The sequence below is a fragment of the Abramis brama genome, assembly GCF_963993115.1.
Source record: "Abramis brama genome assembly, chromosome: 20".
In the NCBI taxonomy this organism is placed as follows: Eukaryota; Metazoa; Chordata; class Actinopteri; order Cypriniformes; family Leuciscidae; genus Abramis; species Abramis brama.
Genome location: NC_139982.1, coordinates 9,809,697 through 9,837,188, shown reverse-complemented (window position 1 = coordinate 9,837,188; position 27,492 = coordinate 9,809,697). Strand labels below are relative to the sequence as shown.

General features: G+C 41.7%; 1 protein-coding gene across 1 annotated transcript in view; it reads right to left on the bottom strand.

Annotated features, from left to right (window-relative positions):
• Positions 1 to 27,492, bottom strand: part of wwox (WW domain containing oxidoreductase) — a 239,394-nt gene that overhangs the window by 61,331 nt on the left and 150,571 nt on the right. The window lies entirely within an intron of this gene.

Below are 27,492 nucleotides of genomic sequence, written 5' to 3'. Positions count from 1 at the left end.
CTGACAGCTTGAAGGATCACCGTTGAGGTTTTATTCTAATGCACTTGTCCTCTTTGCAAATCACCCATCACCCGTGTCAAGTCAAGCGGTTTTTCCACGGCCACGCTGAAAGCCGTCTATAAAGAGGATGGACCGCTCCTGCTGGCCATGGTTTAAAAGACACATATTGATGTCTGTGTAGGTCCAGGTTTTCAAACCCATAGATGATGAAGGTGGAAAACCAACTAAACGAGCCGACTCTGACTTTGGTACACACCAAAAACTTTAGTGTGAGAGCACTCCTAATCTTAAATCAAGTTTCACTTGTGTTTCATAGTCGATAAAAGACAGATGCTGTTCTTGATCACGTCAGACCGCTTCTAGCTTCGTGAGCTCGATTTTGTGTGTTATTGCTTTCCGATATGGGCAAAAAACTCTCAAACCAGCTTAAGGTGCTTTGCTTTAAAGTCGCCCTGCAGTCGATCATTTTATTCCTTAAAACTCATCTTTGATCACCAAAACGACACATTTAAACGTTTTTGCCTTGAAAAAAATGCCTTAAAATAGCTTGACTGTAACTCGACACCCTTGCCTCATTTAGTATGCGCGGTTCTATGAATATGCAAAAGAGCCCCGCCTCCACTCACTCACTCAGCTCAGAGATCCACTGGTTGACGATCACACGTTGATCTGATTGGTTACAAGGTAGTTTGTGACGTCAGAAACACCAGCGATTTCAAAGCGTGTTTTTGAGACTGTCTTTGGTTCACTGCAGTTTTAAGCAGAAAATACTCAGCAATGGTGTCGACTTATGCTTTAAGGCAAACCATGTGCAAAATCATATTAAAAACACCACATAGACATATAAACAGCATTTAAAAGCTGGATTTTCACCACAGGGGGACTTTAAAGGTTTTAGACGGGCTTCGTGCATTTGTCAGGATGGGAGACTAAACCAGCTCAGACATGTACACACACTTAGACTGGCGAAGTTTGGGATGACTTACTGTGAAGACAAGGAGGAACAGAATCGGGACACATTGCCTGAAAGACTGAACGCCATCAGTCAAATATACTATATAGTAGGAAAAAAACAGTATGGGAAAGAGTTATACGTCCCAATTCATAGTAATCATAAAACAGTATAGTCGAAAAGTTCCAGGATGACCGGCGAGATTCTGAAGTGCAGAACCAATGTATGCCTGAGTCTTCGGGAGAGGACTTCTGAACAGCAGTGAAGCGACACAGCTGACGCTGGAAGGTCACATGACAATGACAACATGGCTGATGTAGTACATCCAGATTCAATTCACACTGCACACGTTCATACTATACAGAATAGTCTTGTCAAAAGTACCGACTTTGGTACCAAAAAATAAAAAAATGTGACAACACCGGCATTTCCCAAAGCAGATCCCTAATATATCCGCTGATAGACGGATCCGCTGATAGACGCCTGTTTTCAAACTCTCCTGTGTGTATCTGTGTATGCGCTCGGTGAAGACAACATGTTTTTGAAGCATTTGATCATTGTAGCCAATCAGAGACATATATGTTGAGCGGGTGAACGCAATGGCCAATCAGAGACATATATGTTGAGCGGGTGAACGCAATGGCCAATCAGAGACATATATGTTGAGCGGGTGAACGCAATGGCCAATCAGAGACATATATGTTGAGCGGGTGAACGCAATGGCCAATCAGAGACATATATGTTGAGCGGGTGAACGCAATGGCCAATCAGAGGTGTTTAAGAATCTGTTCAACAGATACAAAGCCTACAAGTAATTATGCCGTATTTGAGTAAACATAATTAGTTTCTGTAGTGACAGAGTATCAAAGATACTAGCAACTTTTACTCTACTTGAGTACATTTTTGAATAAGTACATGTACTCTTTACTCCAATACATTTATGATGAGTAATGCAGTCGCTCGTTACATTTTGCATGGCACCTAACCTTTTCTGCAGAAGATTAAGTAAGTGATATTGCCATCTACAGGGCACTGAAGGTACTGTATCTTGTGCGTTCACAAACTTCTCAACGAGGCTACTATACGCGAATGCGAGTGCATTAGCAGGTAGTTGTGTATCATAGGCGTTTCATATACGAGATGAGGACATGACTGAGACTTGAGTGTCTGTAGACATTTAAGAGGCTGTTGTGTCGACTTTGCAATATTGAGGTGTTCAGTTTTATTTGATTTTATAAAATAAACATATAATTGCTCTCCTCACAAATCAACAGTTTATTGTTTTTCACTGGCATGCGTCTTAGGTGTTGAGGACTAGTGCATCTTTGAGCCTTCATTCAGTGTGAGTAAAATACCTCAGTTTTGCTAAAATCAGATTCTCTAAGAATTTTCCTCACATCGTATTGGAATTGGTGCCTTTCCACAGTAAAGTATCTGTCATTTTTACTTGATGTTTTTCAAGGACTCTTTACGACTCTGTAATTACACATTCAAAAGAAGTACCTGTGATTTCAGGCGCAACCAATGTGTCTGAAACTTGTGCGTTAACCGCTAGACTACGACAAGAACCGGCTAATTTACATGAGTGCTCGAGTCTACTTCATAATAAAGAGATTACATAAAAAAAGGATGACAACAAAGGATATAATTTCATATCAGGTTCAAATTCATGAAGCAACACTTCGCCCAGTTGGACACACAATATTTACTTAGCATGGCATGAAGCCATTGCCTGCGTATCTTTCCATGTTAGCAAACAAGCAGTCAAACCACCGCCTTCCCATTCTCTTAATGAAGCGCTCAACATCGCCACAGCTGTCTCTCTAATGCACAACATTAGCTAAAGGATCTCTTTAACAAATCAGATTAGGAAAACCTCATATTAAAAGCCTTTCACATAACAAAGCGGCTAAACCCGTATATGAGAGCCGCAATATCACTAGCCCACCTCACTAGCCGTTAGAGCAAAGTGCTGGCACTGTAATCTAATAGATATCGTATTGCTCGAGCAGTCCGTTGCACAGGGAGTGGCGCTTTTCAATGGACCCTAAATGGGGGATGAATAGAGTCAGGCATCCTGAAGGACGCCTAAACTTAATTTGAGTGAGTTAAAAGGTTGGAAATGGTATTGAGCTGCTCCGCCGGGGCCAGGGGCGTTAGCGAGGCCGTTTAGCCAGCGTTTCAATGGGCTCCTGTCCTGTTAAAGTCCTTCTCAGACCCAGCTCATTTCTTTTAAAAGCCCGAGCAGCACCTTTAAGGATTATTAAAACAGTGCAGGAGAGCAGGAGGTTAGCGAGCGCCGGGATCTGAGCGGATCCAGCATGGCAATGTGGGAATGGACAATCTCTCCAACAGATAATGGTAATGATGATGGGTGCGATAGCTTTGAATCAATACGCCTCTTAAACTGGATCCATTGTTTTGAGATATATTACATCCTCCTGTCAGCTTGTGTAAGGGCCTTCAGAGGGGTAATGTACACAGCGATCCCATAGGCCCGAGCGGCAGCATTGTGCTGTGACTCTCGTTAAATGGTGTAATAACGAGCTGGGCTGAGGGACGCCGGGACTCTCTATGAGAACGCTGATCTTAAGTGGATGATTCAAGCCGAGACACTTCAGCCACAGTCAATACCGTTCTGACTGCGTGTGGCCCACTTTACAACCACAAGGCCTTTCATATCGGGGAAGTCGGACAGAAACTCAGACCACGGCGCTCTGAGTGGAAGCGCCACCTGAACATGAAGGCCCAAACATCAAAAAAAGAAGCAATTTGAGTCAGGATTATTATTATTACTGAATTATCCAAAAATATACATCATCTCATGGCTATTTATTATATGTTTATTATATTTTTTACTTTTATTAAGATGTATGTCAATGATAGTGTCTACAATAAAGAAAAAAATGTAAGTCCCCCTCTAGTCAATCATTTTATCCCTTAAAACTCATCTTTAATCACCAAAATGATAAGTTTTTTCCTTGAAAATGACTTAAAATATCTTGAATGTAACTCGACACCCTTGCCTCATTTATTATATGCGAATGAGCCCCGCCTCCACTCACTCACTCAGCTCAGAGATCCACTGGTTGACGATCACACGTTGATCTGATTGGTTACAAGGTAGTTTGTGACGTCAGAAACACCAGCGATTTCAAAGTGTGTTTTTGAGACTGTCTTTGGTTCACTGCAGTTTTAAGGAGAAAATACTCAGCAATGGAGTCGACTTATGAATTTACACATGGTTTGTCTTAAAGCACATTAAAAACACCACATAGACATATAAACAACATTAAAAGCTGGATTTTCACCACAGGGGGACTTTAAGTCTATCTAGTATAAAGCATAAGTTCTTAGCCCATTGGTTTAGGGGGGAAAACATCTTTTATATAGTTTTCAAGAAACATTTTTATTTACTGAATAATAAAATAAATGGTATGTGGTTTACCCATCATGTAAAGAGTAATAACATATTTTCTGTACACCTTGAATCTTTGTCAAGGTGCTTAATCTATTTTTTTTTTTTTTTTTTTTTTTTTTACAAATATTATGATTTATTGATTCATAAATACCATAACATTTTGGGCAAATTGCACCACATGACCTTTACAACTAATCTTGCCATGTTGATGTCAAATATTTAATAATTATCTCAATGACTCAATGACTTTGACACAGTCATGAGCAACACACTCTCGTGGCAATTTCATATACATTTGTACAGTCTCATCCACACGTTTTCGTAAAATCTGCGTAAAAATACGATTTATGCAAATTTGACTAAATGAGAAATATTTAAGTTTTACTTAACTATTTATTATTATTGGGTCCTCTCTATGATAACATTTCCCGTTTCATGTTTTTGCATATTAGTTGCACCACATGACTTTCTTTTGGCACTTTTTTTCAAGCAACAGTTTTAAAAATATATTGATTTTGATTCAGAAATTAAATGCATGCTCATCATAGAAGAAATGTATTCAAGTCATTGTACTGTACGTTTGAATTCGTTCCCATCATCCCATCTAGATATTTATTGAACTCAGTGATGAAATTACGAAGTCCAGCCCAAATGAAATGTGTTGAGCAAAAACTCCATCATTTCTAGACCAGACGCTCAACTCTCTCTCTCTCTCTCTCTCTCTCTCTCTCTCTCTCTCTCTCTCTGAGTCATTATGGTAATGCGGGAAACTGCGCTTCTCTTATTGCAAAATGCAAAACTCTCCTTTTCCTTTAATTTATTATTTACAAGCACTTTTTTAATTACTGAAGTGCTTGTATAGCTTTTGTATGTCAGACGTGTTTTAATAACCACTTCAAATGCGTTTCCAAAAGTAGCATGAATGTATAAACGCAAATTAAATATACAAAAGGGAAAACAGGACAGGGCGATCTCCACTTGCGCTATAGCTCGCGCATAAAGAGAGTGTGTACTTCTGCTTCAAATAGAATGTCAGCATCTGGATTTATGAAGAGTGGCTACTTTGTATGCCAGCGGTGCAGCATCAGACCTGAGCTCTGAGAAAATTCACACATTTTTATAGATTGAATAATGGCCACCATAAAACTGGTTTCATAGCAGGATAAATCATATGTCAAAATACAACCCATGTAACATCATGTAATTTAGCCTATGAGAATTACGTGCACACTTTTCAACTAAAGACTCGCCCTCTCTGCATCTGCGGATAAATGTGGGACTTAATCGCATACATGATAATTTATTAGGAGATTTAAAATATTCATAAATATTGAATTAATCATTTATAATAGATCTTTATATTAACGGGTGTCTTTGAAGTTTTAGATGTACAAGATCTTCCCCATGGAAAACGTCCCCTGTGGACATTTTAAATTTACTTTGACATCATCTCGCCGGCGAATGTTTTATGAATATTCAAATGTACGGACACGGTTAAACAAAAGGAGGGAAAGAGCCCGAGTGACTTATTCCTCGAGTAAAGGAAAGGCTGTCGTAATGGCTGTGTGTCGTACAACTTTTATTCATTCGCTTACATATTTTACTCTTTATGGCGTGTAACGATTCGAAGGGGTTTCCTTTCCTCGTCTCTGTCTGAGTTTGAGTTTGAGTTTAGTCCCAGATGACTGTACATCATTAAATCCTCTCTGTGCATGTTTGCCTTTTTTTTTTCATCTGTTTGCCATAAATAAGTGGCTAGTTTGTCCAGACAAGGACATAATTGCTGATGAAATATGTCCAGCGCTTTAAAGAAGATTCCTCTGCTGACATCAGAACCACACATCAGATGGAATAATTCAATGCTACAAACACTTCTGTCTCATTAAGGCCGGGATGGATGGAAATGCGAAGCCGATGACCGGATAACTCTGCGTGAGCCAGTTGAACGGAAGTGCAAATGGTCCTAAAAAGACTTAACATGTTGTGAAAATATGCTAGGATTGTCTTTGTTTAGAAGAACACAAAAGGAGCAATTTAGCAGAATGTTCACGCTGCTCTTTTCCAAACAATTAAAGTGTATCGTGACTTGCTTTAAATGTAATGATTAAATTCCATGTTGATATTTCAAATGTCACGAAAAACTAAAAAGTGCTTTAACGTGAATGAATGCAGTCAAAGAATTACATGTTTCTCTGAAATGCTCAGTGTTATGGTCTAACAAAGTCAATATTGTTATGGTTCCATGAACTTTATGTCAAACCACGACTAGCTTGACTGCAGTTTTGTGAAATTAGCGAGCAGTAAGCTGGTTTATTTCAATCGTCTCTGTCCATTTTACAAAGAGCGGGGGACATCTGGTATGTGAAAGATACAGAATTTGCGATATACACACAATTCCGTACAGAAACAGCTCAAGACCGGCTTTTCCTCGCGATAAGGCAAAACTTACGCAACATTAGCCGAGTTTCTATCCACTGTTTTGCACTGTTCTGTTAACAGTTAATACAACAACAAACAACTAAAGTAAAAATGCATTCAAATATATATATATATATATGAAATTTGCTGTCACCAGGCTGTTTCCATCCAATTGGTCATTTACCAATAAAATAATGTGATGATGATGATGTCATCCTTAAAAAAACAATTTGTTGTAACAAAAAATCTGAAGTTAAACAGAAAAAGATGAGCATTTTGATCAGCTATATCAGTAAACATTTTAATGCGCTAAGCTTTTTTCTGCAAATAAATAAACCGTTAATGGAAACTTGGCTATTGTGTTGTTGTTGTTGTTGTTGTTGTTTTTTTAAGGATGACATCATCATCACACACACAATTTAGTTGGGAAAAAAGGCAAATTGGATGGAAATGAGAAGACAACAAATTTATCTCACTTTGTCGATAACAGAACAGAGCCAAAAGTGGATGGAGAGTTTGGCTACAGTGAATATACTGTTATTTACAGGAATCTATATATCAGGTCATTTATATATAAGAGATACAATAGTAAAAACAATGTTTAACTGCAATGCTCATTGAGAGTGAAAAATACTATTAAAAAAAAACAACATTTTGGCAACTGTGAACAACGTAAGTGATGTTCAGGGAGAAATAAATAAATAAAGCACTATACAAGTGCAGAAAACGGCTCCTTTAACACTCCATCTTCACCTTGTCAATCTGGGAAGTCCAACAGATTTAGTCTCCATAAATGACAACAATGGAAAGAAAAATAGTGGTCTGTCAGGTCTGTAATGTATTCTCCATTTAGCATTGGAGCATCTCCATCAGATGCCTGTAGTGAAGCGCGAGCTAGAGCTCAGGGCACTTCATGAAGGACACGCAGATTCATCATAACACTCCTGATGGATCACACACACATTCAGAGCGAAAAGGCCCGAGTCACAAAACAAAAGCAGAACCGTCTGCCCCACACTCTTAATCACAAAGAGGAACTTCTGCTGGATTTCTCTGTCTGTTTGATTGATTGATGATGTAACGGCTCGGCTTCGGAGAGGGACACGCGTATTGTGGAAACTTAATAAGGAGGAGACTGGTTTTACATGTGAGGTGATGAATCTCTTTATCAGCGGAAGGTCATCTTTCAGCACGCAGAAGATCCTGAGGAACGTTGAGTTATTGCATCAGCCGGTAAAAACACACATCAAAAGAGCAAGAAAAGCTCAAAAGAGTGTGGATGCGCTTCCTCAGCACTTCATCAGAGACTGACCGCCACGGCTAATCACGTTCTGTCAGAACACTGAACACTGGCATACTAGAAATACACTGAAAAAATGACATTCAATTTACCGTAATAAACTGACAGCTGTGGTTGTAATTTACCGTAAAAAATACAGTAGAAACATCTTAGGTTTTACAGACTTTAGAAGCTGCACAGTGTCATTCACACAAACACTATCATGGCAACACACATGACATTTTAAAAATTCAATAAACATTAATTTAACAACATTAAATGTAACATGAAACCCTAATGTACACAACTGATTAGAAAAAACTGAGAAAAACTATGAAGAAACGTAGTTATTTCAACAAAAATACAGCAAATGTGAAGTGTCACGCAGGGAATTGTGGGAAGGTCAATTTATGGGTTTTCACTGTAAATTATACAGTGACTCATTCTTTTGCACTTCCAAAAACTGTCAATTTAACAGAATTGTACTGTAAAATTACATTAAATATACGGTTAGAACTATCACACTGTATATAGTATGGAAACTTTCTGTTAACCAATTTACAGTTTTTGTCATTTACCGTTAAAATGGCGATAATTTTTTACAGTGTAGGAATTCCTTTGCATTTGTAAACTTTTTAAAAAGGATGTGTGCAGTTGTTTTCCGGCTCTATAGACATAAAAGAATAAACTAAGACTAAGAATTAATTGAGAGTGCAAAGAACGTTGCTTATTTGATCCGATTTAATAAAAGAATAACACAAATCAGGTACGGCAATCGCAGGCCAGTTAGCACAACATATTCCAATATTTCAATGTAATGAACCTATATTATAGACAATATAGTAAAATATAAGCAATATTAAATCTTATTTGTGCTGAAAAGAATGACACTGAATTAAAATGTGAAGTTGTGTTTCACATTTTAAAATCACCTCTTAAAGATACAGTAGTAAAAATAGCCTTTTTAATTGTAATAGTAAGAGTCAGAGTCAGAGCGATTTGTGCCCTGAACAAAACATGAAAAATATCAAGATAAAAAAGAGATTTACTTCAATTTCCTTTAAAATTTCAATAAGAACAACATCAACAACAATTCATCCTATTCAGTTGATTGAGGATATGATGAGTTTTAATGTATTTTTTGGTGAATGGGATGCAAAGGCTGAAGGTCAAGTTCACTTTCAAATGCACGTTGCAGTATCTCAATGGCAATGCTTATGTTTTAGTTTCTGAGCTAGTATTGCTGTAAGCATTTTACACTAACCACCATCAAATTGCTGTGTTATCAATCGGTAACCTTTGTCTACATGACTCATGACAGTGGCCTAAACAATGCACAAATAGCTGTTTGACTACTGTTAACATTAATCTGTTGGTTACATGCAAATAGTCCATTTTTGATTTGATGACTTTAATCATTGTAATTTCTCTCTGGTAGCTACTCTTGTGACTAGGAAAGGTGGGATGGAGCGGAGAGAAGATCACGGAGGAGGAGGAGGAGGAGGAGGAGGAGGACAGTGTCCAGGTGAAAAATGAGGACGTCAACCTGGTGTTGCAAGGTTAGCACAGACTCTAATGGAGAGCGGCGTCTGAGAGGCGAGTCCTGAAACACACACTTCAACAGACACAAGCACAAACAGTAGAAGCACCCCAGTGTGTGAAGTATGATTGCGAATTGTTTGCAGGTCTCCAAATATTTTTGCCCTTTACATATTACCATATAAAGTGACTAGCCTTAATAATAAATAAACAACGGTCTTCTAAAAATAAGGTAAAGATTGAAAGATCGATGTACGGAGCTCTACACACGACATAGAAACAGATCAAAATCACTGACCTAAAAACACCATAAAAGTATCATAGAAGTTGTTGTCTGAATCTCAAAATTGTGACCCGATCATTGAGCCAGTCAATTCATTGAAAATAATCATCCATTCACAATAGACTTTCAATTTGGACTCGCATAGATAGATAACATCTTCCATCACAGCACAAAGCTTTGACACTTCACTACTGTAACTACAACCGCCTCAACGTGTAACACTTCACCAACAGCACTTTCGGTCGCGTGTAACACTTCACCAACAGCACTTTCAGTCATGTGTAACACTTCACCAACACAACAGCACTTTCAGTCGCGTGTAACACTTCACCAACAGCACTTTCAGTCGTGTGTAACACTTCACCAACACAACAGCACTTTCAGTCGCGTGTAACACTTCACCAACAGCACTTTCAGTCGTGTGTAACACTTCAACACAACAGCACTTTCAGTCGCGTGTAACACTTCACCAACAGCACTTTCAGTCGCGTGTAACACTTCACCAACACAACAGCACTTTCAGTCGCGTGTAACACTTCACCAACAGCACTTTCAGTCGCGTGTAACACTTCACCAACAGCACTTTCAGTCGTGTGTAACACTTCACCAACAGCACTTTCAGTCGCGTGTAACACTTCACCAACAGCAGTTTCAGTCGTGTGTAACTACAACCGCCTCAACGTGTAACACTTCACCAACAGCACTTTCAGTCGCGTGTAACACTTCACCAACAGCACTTTCAGTCGCGTGTAACACTTCACCAACAGCACTTTCAGTCGCGTGTAACACTTCACCAACAGCACTTTCAGTCGTGTGTAACACTTCACCAACACAACAGCACTTTCAGTCGCGTGTAACACTTCACCAACAGCACTTTCAGTCGTGTGTAACACTTCAACACAACAGCACTTTCAGTCGCGTGTAACACTTCACCAACAGCACTTTCAGTCGCGTGTAACACTTCACCAACACAACAGCACTTTCAGTCGCGTGTAACACTTCACCAACAGCACTTTCAGTCGCGTGTAACACTTCACCAACAGCACTTTCAGTCGTGTGTAACACTTCACCAACAGCACTTTCAGTCGCGTGTAACACTTCACCAACAGCAGTTTCAGTCGTGTGTAACTACAACCGCCTCAACGTGTAACACTTCACCAACAGCACTTTCAGTCGCGTGTAACACTTCACCAACAGCACTTTCAGTCGCGTGTAACACTTCACCAACAGCACTTTCAGTCGCGTGTAACACTTCACCAACAGCACTTTCAGTCGTGTGTAACTACAACCGCCTCAACGTGTAACACTTCACTAACAGCACTTTCAGTCGTGTGTAACACTTCACAAACAGCACTTTCAGTCGTGTGTAACTACAACCGCCTCAACGTGTAACACTTCACCAACAGCACTTTCAGTCGCGTGTAACACTTCACCAACAGCACTTTCAGTCGCGTGTAACACTTCACAAACAGCACTTTCAGTCGCGTGTAACACTTCACCAACAGACACTTTCAGTCGCGTGTAACACTTCACCAACAGCACTTTCAGTCGCGTGTAACACTTCACCAACAGCACTTTCAGTCACGTGTAACACTTCACCAACAGCACTTTCATTTGTCGCGTGTAACACTTCACCAACAGCACTTTCAGTCGCGTGTAACACTTCACCAACAGCACTTTCAGTCGTGTAACACTTCACCAACAGCACTTTCAGTCGTGTGTAACACTTCACCAACAGCACTTTCACTCGTCTGTAACTACAACCGCCTCAACGTGTAACACTTCACAAACAACACTTTCAGTCGTGTGTAACACTTCACCAACAGCACTTTCAGTCGTGTGTAACACTTCACAAACAACACTTTCAGTCGTGTGTAACACTTCACCAACAGCACTTTCAGTCGTGTAACACTTCACAAACAGCAATTGTCGCGTGTAACACTTCACCAACAGCACTTTCAGTCGCGTGTAACACTTCACAAACAGCAATTGTCGCGTGTAACACTTCACCAACAGCACTTTCAGTCGCGTGTAACACTTCACCAACACAACAGCACTTTCAGTCGCGTGTAACACTTCACCAACACAACAGCACTTTCAGTCGCGTGTAACACTTCACCAACAGCACTTTCAGTCGCGTGTAACACTTCACCAACAGCACTTTCAGTCGCGTGTAACACTTCACCAACAGCACTTTCAGTCGTGTAACACTTCACAAACAGACACTTTCAGTCGTGTGTAACACTTCACCAACAGCACTTTCAGTCACGTGTAACACTTCACAAACAGCACTTTCAGTCGTGTGTAACACTTCACCAACAGCACTTTCAGTCGTGTGTAACACTTCACCAACAGCACTTTCAGCACTTTCAGTCGAGTGTGTAACACTTCACCAACAGACACTTTCAGTCAAGTGTAACACTTCACCAACAGCACTTTCAGTCGTGTGTAACACTTCACCAACAGCACTTTCAGTCGTGTGTAGCACTTCACCAACAGCACTTTCAGTCGTGTGTAACACTTCACCAACAGCACTTTCAGTTGTGTGTCAGTCACTGCACTTCTGGATGTGGCAACAGTTGATTATCGTGAATAACAGTGGAAAGCACCTGGTTTACTGAATCCCATCAGTTAAAGAAGACAAAGATGTAGAGATGAAAGATACTGTTGCACAGGTGGATTCTGGGAGATTGAAACGTGCATGAGAGCTCAAGTGTAGATGGATTGGAGAAGAAGAGCTCCTCCTGTACCATCAGCATGTCAAAGCTCATGAGGACCGCATTCATCTCATCACCAGCAGTATGACGGATTTCTATCCGAGACGCCGCTAACATCCACAACTTACTCATCGCTAATCTCTCCCCTTTCCCGCCTTTTCTCTGTTCCTTCCCTGTCTTTGTCAACCTTACTAACAATAAAACAAAAACAAAAGCAGACACATCTCTTTGGTGTTGTGAAATATTCAGTACCTTCAGATTCACAATTTGTCGCACGACCTCTAGGTTTGACCCACAGAGATGCGGTTCTGAACGAGACAGCCGTAGCTGTTTGACAAACATGAATATCTAGAGGTTATTCCGAGACGCTGCGAGGGCCGGTTTGATTTCACCACAATGCGACCGATAGGCTATAGAAACGCTTCCCCGCCACACAATCTTCCTCGGGGGTAAAGGGTTAGCAGATACGCAGCACCTCTGCGATGGCTAGGACAAGGTTAGGATGCGGGACTGTGTTGTTTGCGTGGGTTGGCGGAGCAGAAGGGTTAATAGTCCAGTGAAGACATGGCTGGCACCAGTGAGTTGCACTAATACACTTGGCAGCCAATTCAGTGTCAAAGCGTAATTCCCTGAGGGCTGGAAGGACACTACGTAATCTGTATTCAGCCCTGACATTGTCCACATCTGATACGGGACATTAGCTGCTAACTCCCTCTATAGACTAGTGTCCTTCAGTTTATATTACTTTATGTTAATAGAAAAAAATTACATACAACATCATTTGTCATAGTTACGGCAGCCAGTGGATGGCTGATTTAAATGCATGTGTTTACTGTTAGGGGAGGGACGGGAGGTGTCTCTTTTGGCCTTATTGATCTTTGATCCATTCTCAACCTCCCTTGCCCTGAACGGTTTTATTTAGCCTTTGGTGACAGCAGCTTTTAGAGCCCGACTCGGTCAGGACAGGCTATTGAAAGCAGGGGCCGAAAGCTGCCTGAAATCTCCCGAGTTAAAGAGCTGTTGATGCTCAGCACTTGCCCGAGCGAACACTGCTGTCAGAGCCGAGGTCTAGCACTGAGACTGAGGCGTTTCAGGGTGAACCTGGTTTTCCACAATGCCTGATCCCATTCTAGCTCGTCTTTCCACACACACACAAATCTGGTTATGTTTCTACCATCTTCTGTATTCCAAAAAGTTATGTTTCATTTAAGTACCATCATTGTCTCAGATGTTCCTCCTAAAACTAGCATAGAGCATGTGATTTGTTTTTGACAGAATTTGATGAGAAAAGCTTGAGTTCGAGCAAGCCGAGTTTCCTCCAAGTGCTCCGGATTCCCCCGCAAACCAAAGACATAATTGGAAATATGAAATTGCAAGGTGTGAATGTGTATATGGGTATATACAGTATGTCTGTAAGTGTAAACCTTATGATGGACTGGCCATCCATCCATCCATCCATCCATCCATTCGTCTATCTGTCCATTCATCCATCCATCCATCCATTCATTCATTCATTCATTCATTCATTCAACTACTGAGATGTTAAAGTCAGCATGAAATGGAATAGTCTTTTATTCCCTACTGTCCTATACAAGTAAAACGGCTTCAGGAACAAGAACAAATGTGGGCTTGGTTTGATTGTGTCTGTGGGAAATTGATTGGATGGTTGTGGTTTGCTATTGGTGGATCTCATGTGACTGGCAGGTTGCCCCGCCCTCGTCATCAGAAAAGAGAAGCGGTGCTGCAAGAGGGAGTTACTCTGATTCAAGATGAATTTGAATTGCATGGACAAATAATTTACAATACATACTGCAATATTCCATTAAAAAAAGAATAGTCCATTTTGATTTCATGGTGACTTTACATGGGCTCACTATGTGGAATTACGTCTTCTACAGTGTATCCTTCCCTTCAGACTGACTGGGGGATAAAATATGGCCCACTTTCTCCTGTCAGTGGCTTTCTATTGGTCTGGGGGTCATTTTGCTGTCTAAGACCCAGACAAACACCCTCTTGAGTTAACGTTCACTTCGATCGACTCACTCATAAGACACACATCCGTCTCCGGTGTCAAACCCGTGAACCCAGACGACCTTTAACCCCCACTTCCTCAAAGCATCAGAGAGATGCCACTAAAGGAGACGGACAGGTTCGTCAGATAGCAATCTATGTGATCAATATTGTCTACGCACTTCGATACACACATGCTAATGCTGCCGAGAGCAAATTTACACACACACCAAAAACAATTACGAAAGTCACTGAAATTTGCTTCATTGTTGTTCCACCTCCTCTACAATCAGATGTTATTGCCAAAATTCCCCTCGAAATCAAACGCAGTCTGACTGAAAGTTCACTGATGGTTTCTGGGATAATCTGTGCTTGCCGTCTTAATTGAAGTATCTTCTGCTAATTTATAGTGTCTAATTGTTCTATCCTTAATTAAAAAGGCTTAGCGCAGCATCACGCTGAGATAGTCTTCATAACGCTGATTGGATAGCGCTAATTAGATTTAATTTGCAATTATTTTCACACACAGTTGTGTTAACCTTTATAGTGTCGCCCACCCACTCACAGGATGGATCACAAATGCCATTTAACTAGCAGGCTATCGCTCCAAGTTCAAGCTGTTGTGTGTGGGCTGGACTAACATGAGTGATGCTGTGATAAAAGTCTAATTATGTGGGAAAAGCTAAAGACATCTGGTTTGCATGTTTTCCGTTGGATGAAGAGCATTGGGAAGCTCAGGAGACACACACACCCCACAATCCCTTTAGTCTTAAAGGGCCACACTTCTAATTTTTACTGTACCATTCAAAAGTTTGGAGTCGGTTTTCAAAGATGTCTCGTGCTCACCAACACTACACTTATTTACACATCAAACATACAGTAAAAACAGAGATATTGTGAAATTAAAATGTAAAATAACTGTTTTCTACGCGAGTATATCTTAAAATGAAATTTATTCCTGTGATCAAAGCTGAATTTTCAGCATCATTACTGTAACATCCTTCAGAAATCATTGTAATATGATGATTTGATGCTCAAGAAACATTTATCATTATTATTATCAATGTTGAAAACACATATACTGTGTGTGTGTGTGTGTGTGTGTGTTTATATATTACTATTAATATTAGTGGTCAATTGATAAAATCGCATATTTTTCTGTAATTAATCGCGATTAATCACACCATTAGGATACTTGATAAAACGGGCATTTTGGCCTAATTTTGTGTTTTTGTCTGTTCAAGTGCTGTCCGAAGCAGTTTTCTGTGCGCACAAGTGTGTGTGTGTCACACAGCACTGCACTGCCTTCTCTTATGTCTTATCACACTTTAAAGGTTTAAAAGCATTTGCATGAATAAGAGTGTGATCATATAATGTTACACTAAAAAAAAGTTGCGTTAAATATTTTTCATGTGTCAAACTGAAAAAAAATGAATTGCATGCATTAACGCATTTATTTCGACAGCCCTAAATATATATATATATATATATATATATATATAGAGAGAGAGAGAGAGAGAGAGAGAGAGAATTTAAATAAACAAATGCACAATTTCACATTTTGTGTGAGCAAGCCGTCGGCTTTTAGCTAGACAGACGATCTCTCTCTCAGTTCTCAGATGAGATGTTTCCAGGTCCACAGCTGGACTCGTTCCAGGAGGCTCATCTCCTGCAGAAGAGCTTCAAACACACACAACCCACACACACACACACACACACACACACACAGTACACTCATCACCAGCACTTGACTGACTCGGAGTGGGACACTCGTATGGGTTTCTGACAGAGAGAAGGAGTCACAGGGCAGTTCTCTGGTGTGTGTGTGTGTGTGTGTGTGTGTGTGTGTGTGTGTGTGTGTGTGTGACAGACTGATCCAGCACTCACACATGTCAGGCGGGCCCCTGTGTGAGCGAGAGCCAGCTGGCAGAGGCCCCTGAGAGAGAGAGAAAACACACACACCAGCCCAGCCTTTACATGACAGAACTCATTAACAACAGCATCTCCCTCTTACATGTGTACTTAATACAGAGATAGTTTGCACACAAATGGAAATTCTATCATCATTTCCTCTCCTTCATCTCATTCCAAACCTGTAAGAATTATTTTATGCTCCACAGAAAAGTAAATGAGTAAATGACAGAGTTGTATGGGTGAACTGTTCCTCTAAGCAGCCAGCCGTTTTCTGTTCTATATATCCATCCATGGTTTTCTGTAAATATATATTTAGTCTGCTGTGCAGTGTTTTACTATTTCATTCTACACTGCTTTATTCTATTCTGCCATGTTCTATTTTATTCTATTTTGCTCTCTTTCATTCCATTGTACTACACTGTATCCCATTCTATTTTATTGCAATATTATATTCTGTTACATATTTTGCTCTATTCGTTTTTATTAAATTCTGTCTATTCTATTTCTCTATTTTCACCTCTATTCATTTCTGTGGCATTCTATTGTATTTTATGCTGTATCCCATTCTATTTTATTGAAATCTTCTTTTCAGTTATATGTTTTGCTCTATTCTATTCTGTTTTAGTCTATCATGTTCTTCTCTGTTCCATTGTTCTCTGTGGTGTTCTATTCAATTCTGCAGTATTCTATTCCATTACGTTACATTCTGTTTTACTACTGTATTTTATTCAATTGTGTACTATACTGCACTGCATTCTAATTTTCTTTAAAACTATTGTATAAAATTATATTCCATTCAGTTGCTATCTTCTATTTTATTTTGTTACATTCAATTTCATCATTTTGTTCTTTATTTTTTGTTTCATTCTACTGTATTTAATTGTTTTGTAGTATTCTAATCTGTTTTTATGTTATTTGATATATTTTACTCTGTAGTGCTTTTTCCTATTCTACTATGTTGCATTCTATTTTGATCTATTTTATTCGGTTGTGCACCATTCTATTCCATCCTGTTTTATTGTTATCTTTCTTTCAGCTGAAGCTTTGCTCAATTCTGTTCTGTTTTATTCTATGTTGGTCTGTTCAGTTCTGCTGTATTCAACCATTCTGATTATTCTGTTTTATACTTTTGGGTTCTGTTTAACTATCGTATTTTATTCTATACTGTACTGCTCCATTCCATTCTATTTTACAGTATACTGCATTCTATTTTGGTTCATTCTATTGTGCACAATTCTATTCGGTTGGATTTTTTATCTGTCATTTCATTATTTTCTCCAGTAGTCTTTTGTGTTTCATTCTATTGTTATATTCTAATCTGTTCTATTGTAATACGTGTTCTATTCTATTTGAGTTATGTTCTATTTTGTTAAATTCTTCTTTTTTTTTCTTTTTTTCTTATTCTATAATGTTACATTCTATTGTGCTGTTTCACAATCGTCTTTTATTCCATTCTATTCTTTTGATTGTGTGTCTGATCTATTCTGTACCCTTTGTTTCTATTGGGTTCAATTCTATTCTACCGTAATCTACTTTATTTTTTGCATTCTATTCTGTTTTATTATTTTCCATTCTGAATGTTCTGTTGTTGCATTCTATTGTGCTCCATTCTGTTCTATTCATTCCCCACTTAAAGATTTAACGCAATTCATGTTAGCAGTGTTATTAGTCTTATAATTATTGACCTCACTGCAGTGTAGCTGTGAGAACCTCCCTTGTTTCTCCAGCAGTTCCAGAGAAGAACAGATACATGTGATGGCTTTATCGGCCGTTTCCTTTGAAGCGGGCACTGGAGGTATGTATTGATATTTGGGGAAACCGATGGTGTGCTTAATCACTTTGATATTTTTATAGAGTGAAGGAAATTGATGCCTGCCTCTAACGATCCCCCGAATAAAGTGTGATGACATCATGTCGACTCCATCATAGCAGCTCACTGGAGCTCTGCTAACAGAGCCATACACTGATCAATGCAGGAGAGAGAAAGAGCGTGAGGTATAGGGAGGGAAACAAAAACCTAACAAACAGAGCACAGAACGTCTAGGCTAGGTTTGACCTCATCTCCTGCGGTCAGACATCGCCAGGTCACCTGGTGAAGATGCACAAGCTCGGTTGTCTTCTAATTATTTTCTCTGAATAACCTGCTGTGAAACACGGCCGTGTCACACACACAGAGTTTAAACACACACAGAGACGGACGCTCCGAGCTCTCCCGGCGGGGGTGAAGGGTGAAGGACAGGCGAGTTGGTACGAGAGGGGAAAGGATCTGTTTAGCTATTCCACAAAGAGAGCCAGCGGAGGCCTGGGGAGAGAGGGCAAGGAGAGCTTGTCAAAGAGTCAATCAAAAGGCCCTGACCAGACCGAGGATTGGGGGGGGGGGGGCGTCTCTACGCGGGTCAACTGCCGTTTGTCTAGATCCAACCACACAGACACTCAGCGGGAGAAAATACAGCACGAAATCAACCATTTTAAATACACCACCCTGGTCTTACCGCACAATTCACGTCATTCAAAAGACAAAGTTTGTCTTCGTCCTCTTTCAAATTCAGCGCTGTTTTAGAGTCAACCCGAGTGATCATTTATTACACAAATGCAGAATAATTGAAAAGGTTGTTGTCGTTTTTCACAAGGAGTTCAGCGAGTGAAATCTGGTATTTCGGAAGCAGAAGGAAATTTCCACCTCCACTCTGAGAGAAGAGACCGGAGAGAATAATCTCTCCCTCATTATTATCAATTAAGGTCAAACTGAGAGGGATGAAGCAAACGAGTTGGCTGGAGTTTGGTTATTTGGGGATTTTAACAACAGACGATTATATGATGAGTATAAATGTGCTTTAATGTAAAAACACATACATATAACCCATGTGTTTCCGTAGGGAATATTGAAATGAAAGTGGTATGGAAACATGTCTAAATGACAACTCTGGGAAGTCTAGTTGGCACTTTCTGAAGTTAACTACGATAAGTGGGCAGCTGTGTGTGAATACAGTAATGCTATTAGGAGTGTTGGAGGAGAAGAAGTGTATTAGAGACCAGGACAGGCCCAGAGTCAGTGATTAATGACTGGAATCCACAGTGGGAGATAGTGAGGGAACAGTGTGATTATCCTGCCTGTAGGGCCCTGGGTTTACACGCAATCTCTGACCCGGAACCAGTATGAATCTCCTGACCTTCACCCTCACACACACACACACACACAAGCATAAGTCTAAATCTGCCCGAGAGGTAGGCGGACTCCCGGGCCGGAGTTAATGGTGTTTTTTTCCAGGTGAGCAAGTTGGCGTTTCCGGCTGAGGAGAGATGGGGAATTAAGATGTTATGCTAAATGAAGAGCAGCTCTGCTAACTGTCTCCTTCACTGCCCACACGCGAGGCGATCTGTTTAAACACAAACTCACACAGATCAATACCGCCTGAGAGAAAGAGACAAAGGGAAGGTGAGAGACTGGGAGAGAGAGGTAAGGAATGAACAAGACAAAAACAGACAAAGGAAGAATAAAAGAGCAAATGAACGGAATAATAAACAGATGTAAAGGTTAACAGACAAACAGATGAAAAAAAAATCTGGTGATCCACTGAAAAAAAATCATGCAATCAACGGAAAAAAAACTACAGAAAAAGAACAAAAGCAAGAACAGATGGACAACAAATGAAACATCAAACAAACAAAACAACTAGAAAGAATTAGCCTACCACCAAAGAAGCCAAGCAATTAAACCGGCAACAACCAAAGGAAAGAGTAAACAAGCAAACAAAGTATACAAACAAAGAACAGACAAACAAATTAAAAACAAAAAGTAAAAAGATCAGACAGATAAAGAAATGTTTAGAAATATTCACAAAGCAATTAATACGGGAATAAACACTGAAACCACTGAACAAAACAAAATAGAAAGAAATGAAGAACAAACAAATAAAACCAAAAGAAGAAAAAGAAAAGAAGAAAGACAGAAAGAAAGAAAGAAAGAATCACCAAACCAACCAACAATACCAAGATATGAAGGAAGGGTGGACACCAAAGGAAAACCCAAGAAGAAAAGAAAGAAGCAATGATGGATTAAACAACAAAAAAGAGAAAAGAGGGAAAACAAGAAAAGGAGAAAGTCAACCAGCAAACAAATCAATCATCCATGATCAACACCAATCAAGAAAGAAAGAAAGGATGTAGAGGTTTAATCTTGACATCTCCAACTTTACATACAGTCTTCAAATGCAAACCAACCAAGTAACGGCCTGAACTACAGACACACAGCTGTCCGCTGAACAAGATCTGTCCGTAGATTAAAAAAAGTACAGAGGACACATTTCGTAATTGAGTTTTCCGTCAACAATGATGACAGTTCTGTTGAATTCCGTGTTTAGACAGAAAAAAATGGAGGAAAAAAACAACAGAAAATCAATTTGTGCAGCGGTTCGTAGCCGAGCGGCGCGCGGCGTATAGAACATGTCAGGCTCTGGAATGAAGCCGTTTGACTGCGCTGGCCCGCGACCGGGAGATCTGGCGGCTGTTCCCGCTGGCTGAGCAGCGCTCTCAGGCTCAAAGACAGTCAATAGCCTGAAAATGAACGGGTTGTTTTCAAGCGCCGACCCTGCAGGCTTCAGCGCCCGCATATCGGAACAATAACGCAAACGTGTCGGAATCATTATCAGTGCTAAAGATATGATTAAAGCAGCCTCTCTGGGCTCGGATGAACAAAAGGAGGCCTCTCGTCTTGCTCTGGATTTAACCAGCGCTCGGGGAGCCAATTCTGCCTTTGACGTAGATGGACTCAAAGCTGACATCCCTGAAGAAGTGGAGTGAATGAAAGAGCAGAAACAAGTGGTGGACTGGCACCGTGGGGAGAGGTGCTTGTTTAGAGAGGTAATAAAGTGCTCAAGCCTCCGTCTCTGCCTCATTTCCACAACACAAGACTCCGGGACCTGAGAGCAATAAGAAAGAAGGATAAAAAGAGAGGGGAAATGAAAGGCTCTCGCTGAAAGCGGGAAGGCGCGTCACACGCCTGTTCCTGGGCTCCGGAATGAGATGGGACTTCCTCTGGAGAGGGAACGACACATAAAGCAAGCCATCATATCACCATCTCCGACCATGATTGACTCCCGGGCAAACCCCCAATGCAAACCAAAGCCACTTAAACCTGTTCGTCCCACTCAGAGTCATCTTCCTTGTTTGTCCCTACTCCGTCCACATTCCCAAATTCCCACACCGCTACTCGGAAAAATCCCCATTCTCACACCCCCCTCCCCCTCTTTATTAAAAACAAACAGTCCGGCGGAGCCCTGTCGCCTCTACCCGACTGCGAAAACCCCGGATTCTGACACATGGTGCGGAAATGTGTTCATGTTTCATTGTAAATTTATGAAGTCTCAGAGCGCGCGGCGTCCCCCGGGCAAAGGCTCGGGTAAATGAAAGTAGCAGGCAGTCCAGATTAATATCATTTTACTGTGCTCCGATTGGATGAGCACTTTAAAGCAAAGAAGGGGGAGCGGGCGGCTTCATCCGTCTTTTGATTCTCTGGGCCCTGTACGGGGAAAGACTGCGGTGTTGTAGAGAGAGCTTAAATATATTCTGAACACTTTTTCATTAATTTATGTGGAGGAGAGGCTCCTATCATATTTTATGAAGGCTTGAATGTCCCGAGAGACCTGTATGACTTCAGTCGGAAAAAAACACAAAGTCAAGCTGTTCAGGTTTGCGTGTTCTCTTTGATAATGACCCAGCGAGAGTTTATGCTTTACAGATCTGCCTTTCTGTGCCACCTGTGGGCTAGTGTTGAGCACGGCTAGCAGTCGAAACTTCAGGGAATGTTTACAGTCAGACGCAGCGATTCTGTATCCCGGGACCTGGTAAAGTTATTCAAGACCTTGTGATCAGGACAATCAGCAAGTCCTTCAACAACTTAAAAATGATAATTGGATCATTTCCAATCATTTATCTATTGAGGTCAAATTGGCGTATTTTGTCAAATGGACTGGCGTATCTGGCAAGGCCTCGGGAATGAACCCAAGGCACAACTCATACTTTTCCTGAACCAAATCTCTTTAGAAGTCACTTTTTGTGTGCACTCTGATTTTAATTTCAGATTCAAACATACACAAACAAGCACATGGGCTAACCGCTACACCGCGGTTCTGACTGAGTTATTAACGAGAATTCTCTGACAGCAGTGACTCTAAAGTGAACTTGACATGTAAAAGTGAAAATTGCACACTGCATAAGGCATGAGACAAACAAACATGGTTGTGTTATTGACTTAAGCTGCTAAATAAGCCTAACACTAAACAGCCCTGCTGGTGGAATATAAAATGAGCTAAAGCGGCTGGAATACAGAGCTGGTTTCAGAGGCCAGGCTATGGCAGTGCTAATGTAGTTGGGGATCGTGGACTCCTCCAGTGTGCGCGGCTGTTAATTAAATCTATTCTAGGTCACAAGATAAATGGCTCTGACACAAACGTGTTGGCCCCACACCAGCAGAAAAAAAAAAAAAAAAAAAAAAAAATATATATATATATATATATATATATATATATATATATAAAATAATAATAGCGCTTTCCGCCATTCTGCTACAAGCTTTGATGGATTTAAATGAAAAGAGTCATTAATAAAGTTGAGCGGTTTGAGGGTAAAAGCACACTATTAATAACAGTTCTTCATGACTGCGAGGAATATTGCACATAATAAAACAAGCCCTAACTGAGCGGACCAGGGTCTGAGAAATATAAGCCAACTAACCAAGAGCTCGTGTTTGCGTGATAAACAGCAGAGGTTCTTGCGTTTATCATGTATGAAACGCCTCAGATGAGTGATCCGCAGCCCGAGGAAATAATACTGTTACAGTAAACAAGTGCAGACGTGATTTCATTCATTTTTTTTCTTTTATGTCTCCAGAACCTGCGTGTGTATACACAAACACACACAAATGTTTGTCAAAATGTGACATAATTTAATGCCATCAATTGAGTGTATTAATTTAGTGTGATTAATTATAAAAACATTATTATAATGCCTCCTGACTTATTCCATAAAAAGTAATTTTCCATTGGAGCAACTCAAGCAGTGCAGATTCAATAAGAGCTAATAAGCAAATATGTATGTCATTAATTGAATGAATTCATTAGCATTTTGTAATTAATAATAATAAATGATATGATTAAAATGTTTAATTGACTGACACCTGTAATTTAATTCAAATATATATGAAAAAAATCAGTGCTAATTGGCTTTTAGCCAAGTCCAGAGTTGAGGCGGTTAAATTGTGTATTTATTAATACACCCTCTGAAAATCGTGTTGTCTCAGAGCCGCTGAGATGAATAGAGGAGTGTGAAAATGAGCGAAAAATGGAGGAGCAGAGTGGAGGAAGCCTGAACAATTTTAATAGAAAAACAGTATATCAATTTAAACTGCTACGGTGTCACCCCATCACCCCGCCTAAACCGGCCTTCATGCCACCCAACCAATCAGAGCGCTCCGCCAATTCATTTAAATAAGAGAGGACTTGGCCGCGGGGAGCGTAAATGATGAGGTGACGTGTTACACTGATTTATGTCTGTAGGCAATAAAAGGAGCATTTCTGTTCCTGCCTGTTTAATATGCGAATATGCAGGGCATCTCGGGCCTGACAGCCTGTCATTAATAAAACCCTTGTAAGTGGGCGCAGATAGCAATATTTCATCTTTATGAAAATACATGATGATAGTTTTACACTGTATAATTTTTAAACCAGTGCCAATGTGCCCTCCTAGGAGCTGAAGCCATGGAATATCAGAGCTATAAGTTAAACGGAGAGACCATCCCCTCGTATCTCACCCTGCAGATATACATGCCCACCGCTGGAGCTCAACTCACCTGCAGACACACACACCTGCCCACCGCTGGAGCTCAACTCACCTGCAGACACACACACCTGCCCACCGCTGGAGCTCAACTCACCTGCAGACACACACACCTGCCCACCACTGGAGCTCAACTCACCTGCAGACACACACACCTGCCCACCGCTGGAGCTCAACTCACCTGCAGACACACACACCTGCCAACCGCTGGAGCTCAACTCACCTGCAGACACACACCTGCCAACCGCTGGAGCTAAACTCACCTGCAGACACACACACCTGCCCACCGCTGGAGCTAAACTCACCTGCAGACACACACACCTGCCCACCACTGGAGCTCAAGTCACCTGCAGACACACACCTGCCCACTGCTGGAGCTAAACTCACCTGCAGACACACACACCTGCCCACCACTGGAGCTCAAGTCACCTGCAGACAAACACACCTGCCAACCGCTGGAGCTCAACTCACCTGCAGACACACACCTGCCCACCGCTGGAGCTCAAGTCACCTGCAGACAAACACACCTGCCAACCGCTGGAGCTCAACTCACCTGCAGACACACACACCTGCCCACCGCTGGAGCTCAAGTCACCTGCAGACAAACACACCTGCCAACCGCTGGAGCTCAACTCACCTGCAGACACGCACCTGCCCACCGCTGGAGCTAAACTCACCTGCAGACACACACACCTGCCCACCGCTGGAGCTAAACTCACCTGCAGACACACACCTGCCCACTGCTGGAGCTAAACTCACCTGCAGACACACACACCTGCCCACCACTGGAGCTCAAGTCACCTGCAGACAAACACACCTGCCAACCGCTGGAGCTCAACTCACCTGCAGACACACACACCTGCCCACCGCTGGAGCTCAACTCACCTGCAGACACACACACCTGCCAACCGCTGGAGCTCAACTCACCTGCAGACACACACCGGCCCACCGCTGGAGCTAAACTCACATGCAGACACACACACACCTGCCCACTGTTGGAGCTAAACTCACCTGCAGACACACACACCTGCCCACCGCTGGAGCTCAACTCACCTGCAGACACACACACCTGCCTGTGGCTGGAGCTCAAGTCACCTGCAGACAAACACACCTGCCAACCGCTGGAGCTCAACTCACCTGCAGACACACACACCTGCCCACCGCTGGAGCTCAAGTCACCTGCAGACAAACACACCTGCCAACCGCTGGAGCTCAACTCACCTGCAGACACACACCTGCCCACCGCTGGAGCTCAACTCACCTGCAGACACACACCTGCCCACCGCTGGAGCTCAACTCACCTGCAGACACACACACCTGCCTGTGTCTGGAGATCAACTCATCTGCAGACACACACCTGTGGCTGGAGCTCAACTCACCTGCAGACACACACCTGCCCACCGCTGCAGCTCAACTCACCTGCAGACACACACACCTGCCTGTGGCTGGAGCTCAACTCACCTGCAGACACACACCTGCCCACCGCTGGAGCTCAACTCACCTGCAGACACACACCTGCCCACCGCTGGAGCTCAACTCACCTGCAGACACACACACCTGCCTGTGTCTGGAGATCAACTCATCTGCAGACACACACCTGCCTGTGGCTGGAGCTCAACTCACCTGCAGACACACACACCTGCCTGTGGGCAGAGCTCAACTCACCTGCAGACACACACACCTGCCTGTGGCTGGAGCTCAACTCACCTGCAGACACACACACCTGCCTGTGGCCGGAGCTCAACTCACCTGCAGACACACACACCTGCCCACCACTGGAGCTCAACTCACCTGCAGACACACACACTTGCCCACCACTGGAGCTCAACTCACCTGCAGACACACATACCTGCCCACCACTGGAGCTCAACTCACCTGCAGACACACGCACCTGCCCACCACTGGAGCTCAACTCACCTGCAGACACACACACCTGCCTACCGTTGGAGCTCAACTCACCTGCAGACACACACACCTGCCCACCACTGGAGCTCAACTCACCTGCAGACACAAACACCTGCCTGTGGCCGGAGCTCAACTCACCTGCAGACACACACACACCTGCCTGTGGCCGGAGCTCAACTCACCTGCAGACACACACACCTGCCCAACACTGGAGCTCAACTCACCTGCAGACACACAGACCTGCCTGTGGCCGGAGCTCAACTCACCTGCAGACACACACACCTGCCTGTGGCCGGAGCTGACGCCTTATACTGTTTCTGCAGCCAAAATAAACACAAACCAAAGATGCAGAAGACTTATACTCAGAAGAAAGCACTGAAACCCGTTCTATCACCACTAGGCTCAGTCTTTTTTCTCTCTCACCAATCTAATAACACAAAGACAGCTGACTGTGGGAGCGCTGGTGAGTGTGTGTAAGACAGCTCCCCCTTAAGGATCATTATATTAACAACCGTATTCTGGGCTGACACTCCAAAAGTAACTGTGTGTTTGTGTGAGAGTGAGCGACCGCAACAGCAAGCAAACAACTACAAATCCCCAATGTCATGAAATAAGTCTTCATGTACCGCTGCAAGGGGATCGACCGATTTTTACCGTTCTTGATTTTGTAAGTTCTGTGTTTTACACTTTCTCTCACACACAGCCAATGGTGGAGGGTGTGTGATCAAACTTACAGAAATGGTACATCAAAGTGAGAGTAATATTAGAATAACAGAAATAATTAGGCATGGGAAAGACAAGAAGAAATTCATTTGCATAAAAATGTTAATTAGTCTCTTCACAGGCTGGGTCCCGCTAACGAAACAAGCTGTTTAATGGTTGTGTGTGTGTGTGTGTGTGTGGGAGTGTGTGTGTGTGGGTGTCGGTGCGTGCGTGTGTGTGTGATAAAGTTCATTCCTTCACGCTCATCACTGAAGGAATTGCTTAAAGGAATAGTTCACCCGGAAAATGTATTATTATTATTATTATTATTGTTATTATTATTAATTTGTTCAATATGCAGCTCTTGCTGTACGATTAAAAAATAAATGTCTATTCATTTCAAATATCATCTATTTATTTATCCCTTTATCCAAATGTTTAAATATTTGTATTTATTTGTATTTTATTTTATTGACATGAGAGAAAATAAATATAGAATTTCCATTTTTGTGTGAACTG